Below are 17,076 nucleotides of genomic sequence, written 5' to 3' on the forward strand. Positions count from 1 at the left end.
GTGTGTGTGTGTGTGTGTGTGTGTGTGTGTGTGTGTGTGTGTGTGTGTGTGTGTGTGTGTGTGTGTGTGTGTGTGTGTGTGTGGTGTGTGTGTGTGTGTGTGTGTGTGTGTGTGTGTGTGTGTGTGTGTGTGTGTGTGTGTGTGTGTGTGTGTGTGTGTGTGTGTGTGTGTGTGTGTGTGTGTGTGTGTGTGTGTGTGTGTGTGTGTGTGTGTGTGTGTGTGTGTGTGTGTGTGTGTGTGTGTGTGTGTGTGTGTGTTCTCTACTGTATGCTGATGATGTTCCTCTGTTTCCAGATGTATGGGCGCTACACCCAGGAGCTCGGGGTTTACGCTAAAGAGGAGGCGGCTCGGCTGAGGGAGGGGGGGGGGGCAGCGGAGGAGTCGGACCCTCGACCTGCACGAGTACGACAAGAGCCGCTGTGCCAAGTGTCGCAGTAAGTTTCCTATAATACATTTCATTTTCATAGCGCTTTTCCTAGTGCTCAAAGACGCTTTACATAGGTGTGTCTTTGAGGGACATTTTGTAGGTGAAGGCCTGACACTTGTTCAGTGATGAAAACTGAAATAAGACTCAAACATGTTTTTCTCCTGCAAGCGAATCGAAGCAAACTGGGTTAATAATACATGGGATTTATATAGTGCTTTCCCTAGTGCTCAAAGAAGCTTTCCATGAAATCAGAAACAGTACAAAGAAACACAAAACGTAAACAGTAGTCCTAATCCAAGTTCCAGTAAAGTGGGGATCTCTCAAAACTCACTTATTCACTCCAGCTTTCAGACTCTAGCTAGAGGGAATAAATGCGTTTTGAGAGATTGTTTGAAGGATTCAAGAAGAGTGTTGGCCTTTCGGATGTGACTGGGAAGAGAGTTTCAGAAGGACCACTCAACATGGAGAAGCAACAACTGTTAACACTGGTGGAAACTGAGCCTGTTGGTAGACGAAGTTTCTATAAAATGAGTTCCAGCTCCTGAGATTTAGGACGGATGGGGTTATTGGTTTTTTGCGTGGAACATCAGCAAAGCAATAAATATGTATTTGGAAAAAGGTGTATAACTATCGGTGAATAGAACAGTTGTATAATATCCAGAAGACATTTTTTTTTTTGTCCCACAGTGGGGATATGTACAGTGTCACAGCAAAGATAGCAGTGCATAAACGAGTAAATAAATAGGCAAGCATTTAATAAAGTGAAATAAAATAAGTACAAATGCAAGGTGGAAAAGACAATAGCAGCATTAGCGAAGTAAATGTCTTGAAGTAGTTAGCAGACAGTAATCATTTATAGCAGTGATGCTTAAGTAATATAGAGTAGAAAGTGTGGCGCAGTGGAATAGTGCGTTGGTGTGCGGATCAGGGGGTCCCAGGTTCAAACCCCACTGCAGTCAGCATGTCGTTGTGTCCCTGAGACACTTCACCCCAAAGTGCTCCTGTGGGGATTGTCCACAGTATTGAGTATGTAAGTCTAACAAGTGACATGTAATGTAATGTAGAAAGTAGTGCTAAACAGCAGCAGCCATTAATAACAATATTACATTTATGTTGGCAGTAGATGTAATCAATGGCACCATTTTGCTTCACACACATTGGGACGTGTATGTTTAATAACATGCCATTTATCAATCTTAAGCCTACTGTCACTGCTTTGGCACGGTGGCTTTGTCATGATATAAGGTTTTAATTATGTCATGACAATACAACTTGATTACTTGATACTTCAAAATGTGATATTAAGGAATATAATTGATCAGAATACGTGCTGCAGAGTTAATCTAATCACAGAAGACAGTCAAGATGAATTGTGTTACAACTGTCTTTAGGAGTGCTAACTGTTGATGGCTTTACTGTTTTATACAAACCATCAAAATAAGGGAAAGAAATGCCTCAAATCTGCTGAATTCAACTTTTGACATCCAGTTTTGTTTTAAGATATTTGAGTTAATGAACAATGTTCTTGTGCATGTGTTCGATACCACGCTGATGCAACATGTGGCTGTAATGGAGCAGCTGAAATTGGTCTTGATTTTGAAAGGAAACGTCGTATTAACACGCGTTTTGGCTCTGAAAGTCAAGGAACATAAACTGAAGAGAAATGTACATTACCGTCAAGTTAAATCGGTGTAAAACTGCACATTTTTTTTTAAAGGTCTTAATACAGCTTTGCTCTCGGCCAGCAGCACTTTCTCTGTTTCTCCACATCTCCTGGAACATGATGAGCTGGACTTCTCTGTGACATTTCCAGCCGTCAGTAATGAGCTCTGCCTCGGCACAGAGTATTATAAAGAGTATTTTAAAGGTCAGCAGCAGCGCTTCACTAAGCCCTCTACGTGTATTTTAATGCCATTAAACGTCATATTTTACTGGAGCGCTCGTCTACTGATGCTAAGGACACATCCCTGGAGCCAAATAATGGGAGGGAAACACTTTTTACATCATTTCTGCAGTGGAGGTAACCTTAAGACGTGATATTACATTATAACTGCTCCATTCAGGACATTTCTTCCCGGCACACTGACTTCTTATCCACCCCAAAACATTATGCTTTACATAAATGAACATCATGTGAACAACATCTTGTTCTGGTTGTCTTTCTTAATACTGTGAGTCATGTTCAAGCTCAACTCTCTGACTGCTTTTTGCACATGTGTATACACTAGTTTGCCGTATACTCATTTTCATAAGTGCTTTTGTTGTTTTTTTGTTTTTTAGCTTTTACGGTTATTTGTATAATATTCAATATTTAAATTTGGGGGTCTTTAGCATCCTTTTTTTAATGCTAAATTGTTTTCTTAAAAATACTTATTTTGTATTATCCTTATATATTTCTTTGTTATTTTGTTTTACCTACTTTGCAACTTATTTTTTCAGATTGTTTATGTTCACACCAAATGTTCATGCCAAAGCAAATTCCTTGTATGTGTACACGTACCTGGCAATACACTTGATTCTGAAATGATAAAGGTATACACTCAGGTACATGTACTCAAGTGCTGGACTCAATACACTTACTTTGAGTATTAACATGTTATGCTACATTCTACTTCTACTGCGCTATAACTAGTTTACACTTGCAGTTAGGGCTGTGCGATTATGGCAAAAATCATAATCACGATTATTTTGGTCAATAATTGATATCACGATTATTCATTGACTTTGAAAACATCCATTTATTGAACTTTAAAACAAATACAAATAATAATTTGAACAGTATCTTTTTAACTGTTGATTACCCTGAACGTATAATTCAACTGAAAAACCAATACAAAAATTAATTAAATAAATGATACATTTATATTTTTTAATATCAAATAATAATAAATACCAATAAACAAGATCAACACATTTTTTGGAGCGCACTTCAACAAACTACTAAACATATGTAAATATGATAAATACAAATGCATTTGATCAAATATGTTGAAGTGCACTGTCACAACCTAGCAAAGCAAAATAATCGTTTTTTTCGATTATGTTGTTTTCGTAATTGTGGCAGGCCAAAATCGTAATTGCGATTAAAATACGATTAATTGCACAGCCCTACTTGCAGTTATAGTTACTTTTTATATACAACATTGGCAAACTACAACATTAAAATACTGTTACATGTATTTGTAAGTTTATTCTGCATGCTTAGTACTTTCATTTTGGATACGTAAGTGCATTTTGCTTATAAAACTTCTATACTTTTACTAAAATAACATTTTGAAATCACGACTTTTACTTGAAATTAAGTATTTTCAGACGGTGTTATAACTACTTTTAGGATAGGAGGAGGATCTGAGTACTTTTTCCGACACTCTAAATATAGTTACAGCCCCACTGTTTATCTCTTGGAGCATTGACCAATCTTCACAATCAAATTCATCAATAGCCCAATATCACAAAACACATTTGTCTCCTCATTTGTGCAGATCAACAAACATAAATGACAGTGATGAAATGAAATATTGCATTGTGAATGAAAAACAAATGAAATGTGCCAATGACAATCCTTTAATGAGAATGAATCCAGCATTTAAAGCCCCAGTGAATATCCCCCGCTTTCTTATAGCACTGTTAGTGGTGATGAAGTGTGTGTGTGTGTGTGTGTGTCTGTGTCTGTGTGTGTGTGTGTGTGTGTGTGTCTGTGTGTGTGTGTGTGTGTGTGTGTGTGTGTGTGTGTGTGTGTCTGTGTCTGTGTGTGTGTGTCTGTGTCTGTGTGTGTGTGTGTGTGTGTGTGTGTGTGTGTTAGTGTGTGTGTGTGTGTGTGTGTGTTAGTGTGTCAGATGATAATGAGATTCGATAAGAGAGTGTGTTTATAGGACGCATAACAAGATAAAACAGGCTGTAAACACGAGGACGGAATGTCATTCAGATGCATGCGGAAGATCAGAGAAAGCATCTCAATGACACACACACACACACACACACACACACACACACACACACACACACACACACACACACACACACACACACACACACATACACACACACACACACAGACAGAATATATTTCCAAAAGTCTGACTTGGTGATATCTTGATCACTGTCTTTGCCTCCGTCCTTCTTTCCGTTTAATCTCCGTCTCTATCTCTGTATTTCTTCTCCTTTCCTTGTATTTCACTATAATAAACTGAGAGAACAAAGCAAAGTTACGGAGTGTGCATCTTTTAAAATGTCTTATATCGGTTCCCTTTTTATTTTAAAGGGTATCACCTCCAATTGTACACATCCAAGTCTATCCATCTTCAGTCTAACGGTCAGGGTGCAGGTTCAGAAATGTATTATGTACAGTTAGAAATGTAATCAGTAACCTTTCAGTATCAAATCAGTAAAGTAATGTCACCTGAGAACATCCGATACTTTTGTAGAGACAATAAATAAGATGTTTTTACTGAAGTGTATTATGTAGGAAAACAGAACACTGTTATTTAGGAGAAGCAGTAATGTAGGAGTTATCCATTACTCCTCCATTAGGGGAGTGATGGATAACGTAATGGATACAAAGGAGAGGTTACTGTAAAAGCCATAATCAGATTACTGTTACATTTCTAAAACAATTGGGTATTACTCACTAGATGACTTGGATTAGGTCACTGATTAAAACATGTTCACAGGTAACTAGTAATTGTAATTGAATACATTTTGAAAGCTCCCAGCCCTGAGGAGGAGTTAGCTTAGCCGCTATCATATTTCTCCTATATATGATAGTAATGGTACATTTTGAATAACCCGGTGTCCTCCCTGTGTTTCTGAATGATGATACAGTACATTAAAAGGACTGAATACATTCTCTGCTGAAGTGCTCTTGAGCATGTCAGAATTATAATTAGTTTCTGAGCCGCCTGCTTAGTGTAAACGGAGCGCCCTCTGCTGTTGGGAAGCGCTCAGTGCACCTCGATTTGGAGTTAAATGCTGCAGGTGTGTGTGTGTGTGTGGGTGTGTGTGTGTGTGTGTCTGTTCTCTCATCTCAGTGATGAGCGTTGCTGATGTTTCTCTGGCAGCCGATGACTCAGCGCTCCCTCCTCTTCCTCCTCTTCCTCCTCTTCTCATCCTCTTTGTAAGCAAAACTCCAGGAACGGAATAGATTTGTCCCTCAGCAGGTAGCTTCAAGCAGAAGAGATTAGATACACACACACACACACACACACACACACACACACACACACACACACACACACACACACACACACACTTTCCTCTCGGCATGAGATAAAAAGGGAAACACACACAGAGTGAGGCTAAGGTGGAAAACAAGAGGCGACTGGCTGAAAATATATGTAAATATTAAGTGACACAAACACTTTATTCTTCATTGCTGTGTGTTGCGACTACAGCTTCACTGTGGGAGACTCACACACACACACACTCACACACACTCACACACACTATGTCCCTGCTTAGAAAGGCACAATCTCACCTCACACATCATGTTTTGTTATACATGTTTCATACGCACGCACGCACGCACGCACGCACGCACACACGCACACGCACACGCACACGCACACGCACATGCACGCACACTCTCACTCAGAATAAAACAGACATATCCCTTTTCATTTGTAGCTGTTTAATGATGCTCAATTGTGCAACCGACAGCAGAATTTGCAACCTCTCTGCTGCCCTGAAGGAGCTGTCTTCATTTGAACTGTGTGTCGACTATGTGTGTGTGTGTGTGTGTGTGAGTGTGTGTGTGTGTGTGTTACGTGGTACGACTCATCCAACAGCCATTAGTCCCAGCAGCTTCAGGGATGGTTTACGGCCAAATGTAATGAGAGCAGAACAGCAGGTATCTTTTCTGTAGTTTTCTGCAGATTGTGTTTCAGTCACAGCACGCTGCCGGCAGTCTACTGTACAATGTCAGCTTGTCAGTTGTTACAGAAAAGTACGACAAATACGTCTGAAATATATGTTTTTTGCACGTGAAACCAACTGGCTGGAAACCATCGGTCTAGTTTCGATACGTTTTGAGACCCAAACGTTTTCAGGCTTTTCAGCGGATAGCAGAAACAACTCATATGTGTCTACCATCTTTAATTAAATAAAACAATTAAAAACAGTAATGATATCTCAATGTATAAACTGCCCTCCTGAACAAAAGCCAAAATGCAGGCATCCCCATCATATTCCCTGAAGAGTTACCAAAGGCACGGCCCTGTTGTAGGTCATATCTAACTTTGGTATTTTGTGTTTAATATATTAAAATTAAGCAATAGAAAATGAAGCCATCTGTTCTTTCCTTAAAAAGAGAACATGACTCAGTAAACAGTCTGGCATTAACTGTTAGGTTGCTGTTAATAATATTTAGCCCACTTTGTTGTGTGTAAATTGAAACATTTCACATCCAAATGATGTAGAATACATGCAACAGGAATGTGGGTGCACTACAAAGCTATTTCAATATCAAAAATGTGTTGCATACAAAAGTCAAAGTCAACTTTATTGTCAATTTTTCAGTTTTTTTGTACAGACAGAGAGATCAAAATAGTGTTTCCCACAATCCAGAGGAATACAAAAATACATATATATACATATATATATATATATACACATAGATAATCAACAGACACATTTGTACATCTGCACAAATTAAAATACATAAATAAAAGCACACCAGTCCATACAACACAACAGTCACTTCAAAATACAGTAGGAACACCACAACAATGGGGACTGATGAAGCTTTTTGATGAGCTGTAATGAGAGGAAGCTAGGTAAAGAAATGCATGTATAGTGACAGGAATATACAAGTCAAAGTAAAGGGTATAATTGCTACAGTAAGTCTTACAATGAAACACGTGTTTAGCACATTTAGCAAAGATCAGAATCAAGAGCAGGACTTGTTTCAGACTGATTAATGATTTGTAGTTTTTCCTGTCCAGACACTTGTAGTCATTGCACCTGTTTGTACTGTATTCTTTGGAAATATATTACATTTCATTACATGTTACTTGTAAGACGCTTTTATCCAAAGTGACTTACATACTCAATACTGTGGACAATCCCCACAGGAGCACTTTGGGGTGAAGTGTCTCAGAGACACAACGACATGCTGACTGCAGTGGGGTTTGAACCTGTGACCCCCTGATCCCAACACCTACGCACAACCCACTGCGCCACACGCCGCACTATATAAAGTTGACTGACTTTCACTTCTCTCCCTCAAAGGTCCCTCTGACGTATCTGCAGCTTGAACTCTGCAGTGCTAGAAGCCCAATATATAACACCTTTTAGAATGTATTCATTTCATTTCTAGCTTTAAACGGGTGACTTTTAAAGCTCGACTGGTTCTGCCCTCCGGCTTTACTCTACATTCATCATCCCTTCATGAGGCAGAGCCTTTGCCCTTTTTAAGGCGGTGGAAAAGCTGAGTGGATGTTTCTGTAAGGACTGTCTGTGTGATCAGACAATCAGAGTAACTTCTTCTGAATCACCGTTTGATAATAGACATTTATGGTGGTGTGGTTATCCTCGGGGTGAATTCATAACGCTGCTTTACCTCCAGTTACTGTATCATTGCTGTTCAGGTTTTGCAGTGCAATCAGAAAATGTCTTCAGGACATAATAATTGGATAAGCCCTTATTGTTGATATGAGTTTTATTTAAACTAAGTGTTAGTGTAGAGTGTTTTACAAAAACCTAAAAGGCACCATGTATACATTTGACACCATAGTACCATTTTTGCAACCGGTTTCTTTTTCTTTAACTTAAAATACTTAAACTTAACCAAAGCAAGTGTTGCTTCAATTTGGAACCCTTCACAATATGATCTCCAAATATATGGGTTGATGTGATCATCTATGAAAATATAGAGTGTTAGGGAATAATTTGCTTAGGTATTCAACCTTCGACCCAGTTCATCGTTGTCTCCTTTCCTGTGGCATAGGTCTACGGCCTTGGGTATTGCTGCTATGTCTCTTAAGGAGGGGCAGCTTGGGCGCATTGTTGTTGCCAGTCTATGACCGAGCACAAGGCGCCATGAGGTAGTTTGCTGTTCAGGGACGTAGGTTCCCTGGCGCACATTCTTTCCTATGGACGAGCGCTCTAGTTAGATTCAGGGTCCATATTGCTTTAGTCTCGCTGATAAAGAATGTTGATTATTACACTCTGAACTAGTTAAAACCTCGAGCTACAGAAATAGTTCTTCAGAATTGGTTTGGCAACCGCTGTGTCAACTCGTGGCACACCACCTGTCTTGTCAATTCTCTGGCTGTAACTCCAAATAAACCGTCAATGTTTGCCATCAAAGCTCCAGCTCTCATCGTGTCTCTCTCAGTCCTGTTTCCAATTGCTTCAGAAGCTTCCCCCACAAAGAGTATAGTGTCAAGTGTCATATATTTCTCACAAGTCGGATTATACTAACTTGTCGATGTTCTGCAGTTTTTAGATTATAAAATTGGATGTACAGTAGGTGATTTTTCATTAAGCAAGCAATCTCAAGGATGCATACATTAGAATATACTGTATTATATTTAGTTGAGGCTCTTGATCAAATTGACATATAGTAAGTGCATTTAACCAGAAACAAACTCAAGATGACGAGAATCCTGCAGGCAAAACTATTGAGTGCTTTTCATTGGCCTCACATAAGCAAAACCTTTTCTAAGAAGTAAGAATATATAAATATGTGTTGTTTATTCAGTTGAAAGTAGGAGGCTATGCTTACATAAATATACTTATTTACTTTCCTTAGATGCTTGTTTTTCCTGCATGCACAGCAATGGTTCTATTTCATTTGGTTTATAAAATAATATTTTTTTGTGAAATTCCATATATCAGGATTTTGAATACTTTACATGGCTGCACATTTAAGGATCAACACAATCGTTAGAGCATCAAATCCAGTTTAGTTTTCACACCCAGGGTGAATTGGAAAGCATAAACTGGAAAACAAGTGGCAAAACAATGCATTTATGATGTTTTCACACACTGATCAACAATCCTGTGGGAACGCTTGTTATTGCGGTATATGACCAGCAGGGGGCAGCATTGAGCTTCACTGCTGCACATACTGGAGACAAACAAGGACCTTATAGAGGCAACGGTCCCCACTTCTCCTGTTGATATGCGTGTGAAGTGTGTGTGTGTGCAGATCTTTTTTATATTTCTTATAAAAAAAAATAACCTTTTATTTTCTTGCTATTTCACATTCAATCTTAATTTTGCACTGAGGTTAACCCCCAAATATAATTTCTTCATGTAGCCAGCAAAATAATTTCATTTTATCCGATCGTCGCAGGTTTAACAATTGAATTTCCTGTCGATGTTATTGTTCTGTAAAGGTTGAGGGAATAAAGATACTGCGTATAATTTCAGACTGATCATTTGAGATTTAATCTGAGAAAGGGTAACTTTGTGTGTGTGTGTGTGTGTGTGTGTGTGTGTGTGTGTGTGTGTGTGTGTGTGTGTGTGTGTGTGTGTGTGTGTGTGTGTGTGTGTGTGTGTGTGTGTGTGTGTGTGTGTGTGTGTGTGTGTGTGTGTGTGTGTGTGTGTTGTGTGTGTGTGTGTGTGTGTGTGTGTGTGTGTGTGTGGTGTGTGTGTGTGTGTGTGTGTGTGGTGTGTGTGTGTGTGTGTTGTTGTGTGTGTGTGTGTGTGTGTGTGTGTGTGTGTGTGTGTGTGTGTGTGTGTGTGTTGGGTGTTGTGTGTGTTGTGTGTGTGTTGTGTGTGTGTGTGTGTGTGTTGTTGTGTCATAACGAATCTGTTAAGGGAGCGCCAGCCATGAGAACGGACATACAAAATTCAGCTGACAAGAGGACACTAGCCCTGACACACGCACGCACGCAGCGGTAAAGATAACCACACTGATGCACCAATCAAATCCCAGTCAAGCTTCATTTATCCACAGATGCGAGTTAGTGATCTGATGGAGTTGCCAAACTAATTTTCATCAACCCCATTGGCTCTTTTCATCCTCTCCGTTTGTTTTCCTTGGGTTTCTTCATCCGCTTTCTTCAGCTCCCAAACTGTGGAGCAGCCTGCTCAAAGATATTAAAAAGCATGCATTTAGAAGATAATTCAAACGCATGTCTTTATGCCAAGCCTTTGTCCAGACACATCTCCTATCATGTATTTAACACGTGTTCCACTTACAGTTTTTAAGTGGTTTTTATATGTTAAAAAAGTCTCTTGACGCTGAGCTCGTTCTCTTATCCTTTTTTATGTTTTCTTTTAAAAATAAATAAATAGTTATTCCTTTTTTCAATTGAAAAGCAGCTGCATGCTTTTATGGCTTTTGTATACATACACGTGTGTGAGTGTGTGAGAGTGTGAGTGTGTGAGAGTGTGAGTGTGTGAGAGTGTGTGTGTGGGAGTGTGTGTGTGGGAGTGTGTGAGTGTGTGTGTCAGGGTGAGTGAGGGTGTATGAGTAAAAACAGTCTTCAGGCTGCTGTCATTCACTCTCACTGCTGATGTCACAGGCTCACACGCTCACACACACACACACACACACACACACACACACACGGCCCGCTTCAACAGGTGTGATGTCAGCAGGATGTCAGCATGGCGCCACATGTTGCTATGGTGACCGTTAGGCGCCTAGCGACCAACAGTTGCTCACATGTCTCGTTTCTTTCCTCTTCTTCCCTTTTCCTTCCTTCCTTCGTCTCCTCCTCTTCGTCACCTCCTTGTCTTTTCTTCCCCTCCGATTGATATGACGGAGCATACAAGCACCTGATAGGCTGATGGCAGAAACACAACATGTGCACACACACACACACAAACACACACACACACGTGTACCTTTGATACTTGTTAGCCAATTACTGTGTGTGTGTGTGTGTGTGTGTGTGTGTGTGTGTGTGTGTGTGTGTGTGTGTGTGTGTGTGTGTGTGTGTGTGTGTGTGTGTGTGTGTGTGTGTGTGTGTGTGTGTGTGTGTGTGTGTGTGTGTGTGTGTGTGTGTGTGTGTGTGTGTGTGTGTGTGTGTGTGTGTGTGTGTGTGTGTGTGTGTGTGTGTGTGTGTGTGTGTGTGTGTGTGTGTGTGTGTGTGTGTGTGTTGTGTATCAGAGGGGATGCACACATTGTAATATGAATGATCTTTATTGCCTTTTTTATTTAATCTTTGTAGTTATTTCCCCCCCTTCTTCATTGTAAGAACTAAATACTGAACAGTTTTAAAGCTCCCATGTCATGCTTTTCCGGTTATTACCCGTCCCCTTGTGTGTTATGAAGGTTTTTATGCATGTAAACGGTGTGCAGAGTCACAAACCCTCAAAGTACACCCTGTAGCGAGTAAAACTCTAACACAGAAAATACCTCCACAAAACGCCTCGTTGGAGATACGTCACTGCCCATTTGAGTCTTCCGGGTACGGCATGATGTCAACCCGTACCCGGAACAAAATGGACCAATCCGTGGAGCCGTTACATTACGTCCGCGGAGCCGTTACGTTAAGCCCCCGCTGATTGGTCCAAATTGACCAATCCACGGACTTCCTCACACACACATCTGTGTGCAGGGAGCAGGCAGCTCAGCTGATTTCTCCTCCCTGGCTGCAGGCTGATAACAGACAGTTGGGGTCGCGGCGAAATTCTCTCTGCAGACCCATTCTCTCTGCAGACCCATTCTCTCTGCAGACCCATTCTCTCTGCAGACCCATTCTCTCTGCAGACCCATTCTCACTGCAGACCCATTCTCTCTGCAGACCCATCCTCTCTGCAGACCCATTCTCTCTGCAGACCCATTCTCACTGCAGACCCATTCTCACTGCAGACCCATTCTCTCTGCAGACCCATTCTCTCTGCAGACCCATTCTCTCTGCAGACCCATTCTCTCTGCAGACCCATCCTCTCTGCAGACCCATTCTCTCTGCAGACCCATTCTCCCTGCAGACCCATTCTCTCTGCAGACCCATTCTCTCTGCAGACCCATTCTCTCTGCAGACCCATTCTCTCTGCAGACCCATTCTCTCTGCAGACCCATTCTCACAGCGTTTATCAACCTTTTTCTTACTCAATATCAAGCCACACTTATTGTTTTTACTTCGGCTGTGACTTTGTGTGTGCTCAGGATGAGTTTGGCTGTGTTTCGCTGTGTATCGCTAACAAGGAAACAACACCTCCACGGAGCTCAGCGCGATTCACAACGTCCCGACCAATCAGAGCACACTGTGCTCTCAGGGAGGGTGGGGGCTGGAGCTATTGGAGCTACAACGAGCCGTTAAAGGCAGAGAGTGATATTCAGTGAATACAAGTAGTTTACAGAGATGCTGTATGAGAAACCAATGTGAGTTTGGACAAATGCACAATATAAATCTATTCTAGTAGACCTCAACAATGGAATTATGATCAGTGGAAATGGCCATGACATGGGCCCTTTAAAGCTGTTTCGCTCTTCATTACACTATCATTAAATGAGTATATATTCAATCTACACATTTATGAAACAACCTGTTACTGTCGTCTCTTGTCATGAAGGAGAACTGCCTCCATTTGGCTTGTTTGTTTTTTGCCCAGTTGATCTATTAAATTATCCAAAAACAACAAACACAACCACCTGCTGTTTTCTGATTGAAGAAAAAGGAAAACAGCAGGACTTATGTAAAGGACGGCCGTCTCTGCCAAACATACTGCTTTGTTATTATTGCTAATATCTAAATACACTCCACCTCTCGATTCGACAAGAATAATGAATGAACCAGCAGACTTTAAGGGATAATTAAGTGATGAAGAGGAGGGTGGAAGAGTGAATGGAAACCCTGCTTCCTCCACCTTCTCTGACTTCATGCTGTTTTAAGGTCGCTCAGTTTCAGTTGTCAGGTTTAGTGTTTCAGGTAAAAGATTCACTCCTGTCCTTCATCAATAGTCATATGACACGCACACACACACACACACACACGCACACACACACACACACACACACACACACACACACACACACGCACACGCACACAAAGTGAAATGCATGAATCAAACCGTAATGAGTGAACATATTTATGAAGACCAAGGCAGTCAGAATTAATCACAATTTTACTATTTATCAGCTGATGAACGCCAAGATATATTTCTCAGGTGACAATGTGCATGTAGACCAATCAAAGATAAAGATATAGTGAAGATGGATGGATAGAAAAGTCAAATGGCATTCATGTGTTGGTCCAATAATGACCACCTGGAAACATCAACTGTATTTCCAGGATTCAAAGCATGATTGATCCACTTAACAATCTTGCTTTAACTGAAGTCATGCAACTTAGAACTGGTCCCTTTGAAGGAAGTGTTTACCTGTAGGTTGTAGGTTGTTGCTTGTTGATCATTTGTAGTTAATATGCAATACTTCCTCCAAATCCTCATAGGTCGTACAAGAGTTTTAAGTGGTTGGTGTGGTGGTTAGTTAACGCATCATTTTGAGGGTTGTACAATATGGACCTCTTATGCTGCGTTCACACCGGACGCGATGCGAATATTCGCTTCGCTCTAATCGCTCCTATCGCATCGCTCTAAACGCTCGAGTTTCACCGCGGCTGCCAGCTGTGTTTACTCGCATCATTCAAACAAGACGCGCTGGCTCGGGAGCTACAACTACAACAAAATGAACATATTTTACCGTGATTTAATTGTAATACACGTTTCTAAATGTTGCCGAAGTAACAACATACTGATACCGGTTAGTAACAACCATGAATTAATGCTTTGTCAAGTCTGCAGACACACGGCAGGCGAAAAACCTTTTAAAATGCTTGTTTTCTGAATGAAGATCGGGTCGACCAGGCTAAGCTAACGTTGTATATGCTCATTCCACACTCATAACAACGGCCTACAGACATAAATAAAGCAGCGACTGTATTCACCATGGCACAGACAGTCTGTGGTTTGTACTTGTTTAACTTTTGTCCAGTTTCTGAACAGATATGAGGAGCTGTGAGCTCTGTGTGCTAACTGCTAACAGCTAACGGCTGATGTTGTGTGGTTGAACGTCAGTGACGGCGGCTGAGATCCTCACCGCTGATTGGCTTCCGCGAGAACGCGTCACGTGAATTTGACGCTCGAATTGAAAAAATTGAACTCTCGCATTTGACGCGGCCCCCTTCAATCGCCTCAATCGCGTGATTCGCGCCGCGTCCACCGCTTCATGCGCGCCGTCGGAGCGAATTCGCGTCTGTCCGCGTCTCTGCATTGACTTTACATGTAATCGCGCCGCCCCCAAACATCGCATCGTGTCCGGTGTGAACGCAGCATTATTAAAAGCAAGCCTTAAGCTAGGTCATGTGTATGCAGATTTTTCTAAACATCTCTTTCTTGATATGAGTGTGAACATATCAGAATTGGCTTATTTCTTAATACGATACGATAATACTTTAATGCTCAGATCAAGTCTGAAAATGTGACTTGCATCACAGCAGCTCCATGTGTAACATCAACAGACAAATATCCAGACATAATACATGAAAAGTGTAATTTAATGTTTGGTCCAATAGTCTTAATAGTTATGTTGGATCAACTGCAAGTCCTTTTCCTATTTCTTAGAAATCAAGAAAGGAAGTTGCACACCAGTTGGCTTTGAGTCTGTGATCATTGGACTGTAAAACTAAATCATGCACTTGAAATAGCTTTAAATAATTTAGGTTGCTTCAGATTTAGTACATTTAGAGATAACGTGCAGAACTTGTTCCATATCTACCCATTGATTGGTTGAATAGTCGGTAAAGTTTAAGTAGATTTTCTTTCTTTGATTCGAGTGCCTTGAATCATTTCTAAGTTGCTAAATGACAGCTGTGATGAAGCTAATGTACCGCAGGCTGCATGATTGACATTACGTCTCACTGCACTTCACTTCAGCACCGACTGCCTTTACCAACGGGCCTCATTAACCTGGAAAACGACCACAGAGCACACACACACACACACACACACACACACACACACACACACACACACCGTTCCACCGCTAATGAACATGCTCTTTAAAATATTGGTGAGTGTGTGTCCTGTGTTCCCACGCCGACGCACCGTGGGGGCGAACAGACGTCATTCACATGCCAGCCAAGTCCAGGAAGTAACACAACTGACTCACACACATATACACACACTGTGTTAAACCATTGCTTTGTGGTTAATGGTGTGTGTGTGTGTGTGTATGTGTGTGAGAGAGGGAACTTTCACTTTAATATATCAAGTGACCAAGGAGGCTTGTGTCACTGATCAATATTTGATTCACAGCCACTCGAGCAGATTGTGTGTGTGTGTGTGTGTGTGTGTGTGTGTGTGTGTGTGTGTGTGTGTGTGTGTGTGTGTGTGTGTGTGTGTGTGTGTGTGTGTGTGTGTGTGTGTGTGTGTGTGTGTGTGTGTGTGTGTGTGTGTGTGTGTGTGTGTGTGTGTGTGGTGTGTGTGTGTGTGTGTGTGTGTGTGTGTGTGTGTGTGTGTGTGTGTGTGTGTGTGTGTGTGTGTGTGTGTGTGTGTGTGTGTGTGTGTGTGTGTGTGTGTGTGTGTGTGTGTGTGTGCGCACGTGCGCACGCGCGCGCGCAGAGGAGGAGACCAGCCACAGTGTTGGCTTACATTGATTTTGTCATCTCTTTCTCAGCGAGTTGAGCCAAGATGGTGCCCATAGCAGCACCAGTTGGCACCATTAAGATGGGAGTATCATATTTATATAGAGTTGAGGGGTGCAGTGATATTTTACTACAGCACGGTCACATGACTTCACGTCAGCACTTTTGTATTTGCTCGCATTAGCATTATTAGCATTAGCCCAGCGCACCAACGCAGAGAGACTAACTTCTGGCAACACAAAAGAAAACATGGGAGCGGTGGAGATGAGGAGGTGTCGGCGCTTCTGGCGATTTACTCGGAAGGCTTCAGTAGAAGCTGCTGGGAGTCCCAGCAGCTTCTACTGAAGCCAGTCCCTAACTCCGGGGACTTCCGGCCGGGGACTTCGGGTGGCAGTATACGCAAGCCCCCAGGAAGTGCGCCGGACTCTGATGAAAATATTCGTTGTGTCCAAACGGCGGTACTCCAATTTCCGTATCAGTCCGTGACGTCACTGGGCCCAGAAATACTTTTTCCCATTGACTAACATTGGGAAAGAGACTTCTTTAAATCAGCGGACATTTTGTTTTAAACTAAATAAACTTCCCAGTATGAACTATTTTATAGCCCTTATTATAATCATTAGCTCCTTAAAGTTGTAAAATGCACTAAAAGCCGAATCTAGATTTATTTTCTCTCTCCATTCATTCTAGTGAGCCGAGAGTGGGAGCTCGGGGGGCGGGGCTTAAGGGGCGCATGCTCTGTGAGCGCACATACGGGTTCTTCTGCTCTGACAGCCAGGCATGATGGGTAATCTGTGACGTTTCGCTCTCTCAAAAGTTTGGCCATTTTGCCTTCATGCGCCAATGAGCAGCTCTCATAGGAAAGAACGAGACCCCGCCTCCCACGCTGTATCCAGTTCTCATTATACATCCATGAGTATACACCGTGAAGTTGTTTGCGGCCTGCTAGTAAACCCAAAGCAGCAGAAGAAGAAGAAGTGACGTCAGCGGCTCCCTCAGGGACTTATTCTGGTGTGAACGCGATCTACTAGATAGTTCCAGAAATAAAGATGACTTGGTGTGAAAGCGCCTATTGACTCTTTGCTGCGTACATTATTCAGTTTTCAT

The 17,076-nt window shown here is 41.7% G+C and overlaps 1 protein-coding gene across 1 annotated transcript in view; it reads left to right on the forward strand.

The window, feature by feature from the left end:
• The window catches only part of LOC117477154 (chloride channel protein 2-like), a gene marked incomplete at its 3' end in the record, with an annotated part of 111,474 nt that overhangs the window by 58,830 nt on the left and 35,568 nt on the right, over positions 1 to 17,076 (forward strand). The window contains 1 exon segment of the mRNA XM_034123781.1: positions 295 to 434.

Source organism: Trematomus bernacchii, unplaced genomic scaffold (genome assembly GCF_902827165.1).
Source record: "Trematomus bernacchii unplaced genomic scaffold, fTreBer1.1, whole genome shotgun sequence".
Lineage (NCBI taxonomy): Eukaryota > Metazoa > Chordata > Actinopteri > Perciformes > Nototheniidae > Trematomus > Trematomus bernacchii.